Raw genomic sequence first — 6,000 nt, forward strand, 5'->3', positions numbered from 1 at the left:
TTATTCCTGGTCGTAATTTTTATACCACACTGTCCTACTTCATCTGTAGGCCCCCTTCTGGATTTTGGCCGGTTACTGTGTTGGGTATTTCTGCGCCCTAGATCAAGCCCTGGTTTCATTAACGAGCATCGCTCAGGGGCATGACGGGTGAATGTGGAACATGCTTTTTTTGCACGATGACGTCCCATATACTGCGTCCCATATACAGATGGCGCCGTGAATATACGGCATCGACCATTTTCGGACTTGTTCGCGGCGTCGTATATTTACGTCATTGACCGTCAATGGGTTAATCACCTGATCAAATAATATATTCAGAGCACAAGCGCCAGTGACAAAATTGCACGCCATTTTGAAAAATTCGCCATCCAGCTTTACTTTGCTGCACGAATGTTTTTCCAAGTCTGAAAGGAAGCCCACTAACTACAGTATAGTGCCGGGCTGCTAATAGCGCGGTACTCAAAACACGGAGTTCTTTTAAGACTTTGGCAAACATAGCTGATGGCGTCAACGTGACACTTTTTAACAATTCATTACGAATTTTCTTTCCAGGAAAGCTGTTCTTGTTCCACGCACATTTAACATCACAAAAAAGTTCACAAAATTCGACCTTCGTTGTAATGGTAATTATGACGGGGCAGCGGTCTAGGTTTCACGCCGCTCGTAAAACACAATGACAACGATTCGAACCACTTGCATATATAATCTTTTGAAAACGGTACATTTATTCTAGCTAATTTAAACATTGAATACACATTACAAATACGGCACGCCTAAATTTGAAAAGTGGAACAACACGCGTTGTTTAGTACAACTAGAAGACTGTAAAAGAAACTACGAGCCTCGCATATAGGCTGCAAATAGGAAAAGAAGGAGGGTTGAGTAATTATTTGTAATATATTTGAAGTACGAATGTGAACGTTCTGGAACGCATTATAGTTAAAGTTCTCTTTATTCACACTGACTTCGAAATTGATGTTTTGAAAGATTGTTTCAGTAGTTTGGGAAACATTCCCACTAATGGCAGTACGACACCCGGAAAGCTTGAATAAGTAACTTTCTAAAAAGGCTAAAACGAACTTACATAGATCCATCATTTGCCACTCGTAACACCGAATATGACTGCTACTTCAATGAAATGTAAAAAGCGTGCCTCTCATAAGCTGCCGAAGAAACCGGGGAAACGGAACTACTAACTGCCTCGTAAAGCGTATTAAATGGCGAAAGCCATTATACAGTAATTATATTGAAGGCACCTATGAAACCCACAAACGGCAAACTTTCCGAACACGTTACCCAGAAATTGTCCCCCTTTCCTGCCAATAGGAAATGGCTACTGTTCTTGCTTTTGCCACGAAACATTATTTACTTTGTCTGTTATGCAGAAACAGCCTAACAAATTGCCAGTTTCGCCTTAAGCGTGAAAAAGCGAGTGCGATAGCAAGGTCTAACGTCGCGCCAAAACTCCCCGTACTGTGGTGTAAGTGCACGCTGCTTTGACCAACGCAGACGCAGGTGCGCCGAAAATTCTGGCACCGTCTGAAGCTTTAAAATGCTGTGCAGGGCCTGTAATGGCATCGCGCAAACGCCGATACGCTGCCCACAAAGAGCGCCCACGCCGGTAAAATTCACTGGGACTTCAACTCGCGTGGCTTACACGGCACACAAATAGTTGATAACATAGTATATAAAGAAGAAAAGCAATCAGTTTGCTCGCATCTCTAGCGTACGTTGACGTGGCACAAATGGAAAAAAGGACGACTATCATTTGAGGCTCCCTTATGCGCTCGTGTGGTTTTAGAGCTGCTCGGGAACCTGCATTCGTTCACACAGACCTGCTTATGCGACAGAAAAAAATATGAAGAACACCAAGGGCATGACCTACTTTTACCAGCTGCAGCGTTTCATGTGCTTTTGCCATCACGCACATTTAAGGTTGTTTTTTTTTTTCTTGCTACGATTGGGCTCCGCAACCTTCCAGCGACGACTGTTTTAAGCGTTGACGATACCCATATGAAATTATAGCTGCTTTTGAAGTAAACACTAAGATTCAAAAACAACTCATCGTAATTTTAACACCGTAACTGTAAACGTGTATTGCGTGTAACTGGCCATACGTTTGGCGCCGAAACCAAGGTGTGTTCTCTTAGCATGAGATATGAACTATCAAAACGATACCAAATAACAACAATAATAATGCTATCGAGAGTTTCGCAAGTGGCACGCGAATACACAACGAAATGCTTCCATTGAATATGGACTTCAATATTGCCATCTCAACTTTATACCTGCTAATAGAGAGGCAAGACAGCAGTTCTAACAGTTTATTTTTTTTCGGCGGTTTTCTCTAGTAGAGAATATAATGCAAAAAATATCAGCTGGAAGTTTTTATAACTGAACAAAGTCAAAAACAATTACACCGTTCAAACTCTGATGTTTTAGCGGTGTGGCATTTCTTTATTAACAGCACACTTTCGTCGATTGGCAACTCCCGCGCTGAAATATTCTAGAGTGGCGTTCTACGTGAAGCTTCATGAGCCATGAGCCATATTCGTCATGAGCCGACTAGGAAAATTTTCCTCGCTAATTTATTATTCACTGGTTTTGTTCACTACACTTCAAAAAAGCAACAAAAGATCGAGAGAAGGAGCTCAAGTAATCTAATCAACACGAGCGAGCAACAGAACTCTGAAAGCTCGGAAGTGCTAAAAAATTCAAAGCAATCATTTATACTCTAAAAGAAATTTAAAGTAAATTGACGACCATCGCTTTCGTGCCTTACGAAAAGAAACTGATACTGTTGGTCTGTGTTAGCTGCTGCTTTGTATCACGTGAACTGACGAAGTCTGATCTTGCACTTACATACACATTTTACTAAAGAAATGTGCAGATGTAACGCTTATTCGAACACGAATGTGAAACGACGATTCAGTGAAGCGCCTCAATAAACGCCATACAACTAAACGTGCTGCCTAGTACTGCGTTTACTTCCATCCTATGCGACAAGCAATCTCATTCGATGTTTACGTTAGTACACCACACTGTTCAAAAGCACACGGTGGCAGCGTGTATTTAAAAGACCACAAACTTCAGTCATTTCCTCATCTCGGAACTCGCTTACCACGAGAGCCGCATTTCTTATAGTGCAGCTCATCATATTATTTTTGTTTGCCTGTAGTTTCATGAAATAATTGAGTTCAACCACTATGGCAAAATAGACAATAATCCAGCTGTTAAAGGGCGGTTTATTAAAGTGCAGGAGCAGGTTACTAAGAATGTGCAAATCTCTTAAATATTCATTTTAATATTTAATGAGTAAATACATTTGTGTGGTACTAGAAAAAGCGCAGTGCGGGTTTCATAAATATTTCTAACCTTTTCTTCTGTGATGTACGCAGTTTCGGAACTTCTTTTTTTTTCTTTTTTTTTCAAACTTCCCAAAAAGAAAAGAAATACAAAAGACAAGCGCGCGTGGTGCCTTACCTACACTAGTTGTCACACAATCTGAAGAAAGTTTCCAATAGACATAATATTAATTTGGTTTTCAGTGCCTCATCTAAGCTGTCCTCGATATGTAACAAGCGCGAAAGGCACCTGTGCACCAAAAATCATAAAACTCGTTTCACTGAGTGCAGGCGCAAGGTTATCTATCCGACACCGCTCAGCTGTGGAAAATCGTATATTAGTCAAACGGGACAGTGCTTCAATGAAACAGCTCGTCAGCACAGCAGTAACCTAGAGAATGGCTATGGTAGTCATTTAGCCGAACACTGTAACAAGTGTCACCGCACCCCCATATTTAAAAAGACAAAATTCATAGGGCAAGGAAAGGGTAAGATGGAAAGGGAAATAGTAGAGGCCTTTCACATTAGAAGGGAAGTAGATAAATGTGTAAGCACTCCCTCTCTTGCCTTCTCGGGAAAAGAAATCACATTTTTGGAAGAAAGATTAGAATGTTTTCATTTGCAGACGTTTATGCAACTGATGTGCGCATGCCTATGCTGAAAAAGGTATACATTTCCGGTGAATTTCAAATAAACTTCCAGTTGGCAGTCAGCGCTTGTCTGTGGTATTCGTTTCCTTGTGTCCTCGTCTTTTTCGCGCCGTTTAATCCCAGTTCTAAGTATGAACCAACTAGCCCTCATCCAGACCTTACTAATGCAAATTCCCGTTTTGCTTCATTCCTTCCATATTTCGTAATAGACCCGTGAGATGTATCACTGGCTCACAGGTGTGTCAAGCAATATTGAGCTATAGTAAAAAGCTTTGTTTTAAATGCGTGAGGGCCTATGGCAAATACATCTCTTTTTGGACCGAGAAAGAAGCAAGTATACCGAGTAGCCTTGGTTCCTCAAAAGACATGCTGTTTTTCACAGGCGCTCCGTGATGTGTCTCTGGTGTCGCGGCCTACGGACCTATCAAGAAGTGAGCCAAGCAGCCATTACCCAACGAATCATCCCGCTTTGTTTCCTGACACGGAATTATATACACGGGAACAGCGCCATAGTCGCTCACAGGGTTTCCAGACAGCGTATCGAAACCAAAAACAAAGACAACATATTCCCCCGTCAGAAGTTTCAGTGGTTTCGTAAGCTCTTAGTGGGTTATACTGCAAGGCCTTTGTACCCTGCGCTCATAAGAGAAGTATAAGGCAATGAATAACAGTGACCGGTCAACAACAAAGGAACATTATTTAACGCAAGTACACTCAGCCGACAAATTTCTAGGTACAAAACCCACGAAAACTCCATTCTCTCCCTAGAAAAAGAGAGTATCTTTACAAAACATTCAAAACAACATAGACTATACGAGAAGAAAAAATTACCGACGATTACGTTACTTCCTAATGCGAAATTTGAGCGCAGCAAATAAGCTGTTCCACCTTTTCGATAGATTGAGGCAAAGAAATCGAGCAACACATGTATGCGCTATCACAGAATTTTTTTTTTATTTTTCACACGTATTCCTTTAACAAAGACTCCACAAGGTAAGCTTCTGCTTCGGCGGCACACACCTCTGGATTCTGACGGCGACGGCGCTGGGCCTCTGCTCTGGCAGCTCGTTTAGCAGCAGCAGCAGCAGCAGCAGACGGAGGACTTCCATCGGTCGTCTCGCTCATGGCTCAGAAAGAACTGGCAGATAATTTCGCAGTGGCGAACGGCAGCGGCAATTTCGGCTCGGGCGGTGCACATATACAGATCCGCCGCCACCGATCTGGCTCTCTGATTGCCACCGCACAGGGCGAACGGCAGCGGCAATTTCGGCTCGGGCGGTGCACATATACAGATCCGCCGCCACCGATCTGGCTCTCTGATTGCCACCGCACAGGGGTTGCATTGGAGGAGGAGCGAAGAAAGGAATTAAGTTCGAGCCGGCGCTTTGACAACCGGAGACTCGCAGGAAGAGGGGGGAGGGGGGCGGCGTGTACACCCAGCGGCAAACGATGGGGGCAGAAGCGCGCGCAGCAAGCGGACAACACGATAAAGGGAGGAGGGAAGAGATAGCAGCGACTGACTGATGCCGCTGACGCCGATAGTGAGTCAACCCCAGCTGCGGAGTTGGTTTCAGGGACAACGCCGCCGATGCCGACACAAACAATATGATACCCTCGCTTCCGCAGCGCTAAGAACCAGGTCTAGCCGTGGGAAGGTGGTCACGTATTCGTCGACGTGCCGGGGCCTACGTGAAATAACCGGCGCGTCGGCAACTGAAGAGCACCCTATCCGCCACACAAGAACAGGGGGGGGGGACCCTTTCCTCCTCTTTCTGCATGGCGGCGACGGTGTTCTATGCAGTCACGTTATCTTGACTCTCTAGCGGCGTCAGCGGCATCCAGCGGTATCAGTCGGTCGCTGCTAGCGCTGGGGGGATGAAAGGGGGGCGGAGCTGGTTACGAGGCCGACGACAACGCCGACGACCACGCGAAACCCAGGAACGGACGCCAAAGAGCTGCGCTCTAAAACAACTAATAGAGTTATCACACATAGTTGCCGTAACGTT

The sequence above is a fragment of the Dermacentor variabilis genome, chromosome 3 (genome assembly GCF_050947875.1).
Source record: "Dermacentor variabilis isolate Ectoservices chromosome 3, ASM5094787v1, whole genome shotgun sequence".
Taxonomy (NCBI): domain Eukaryota; kingdom Metazoa; phylum Arthropoda; class Arachnida; order Ixodida; family Ixodidae; genus Dermacentor; species Dermacentor variabilis.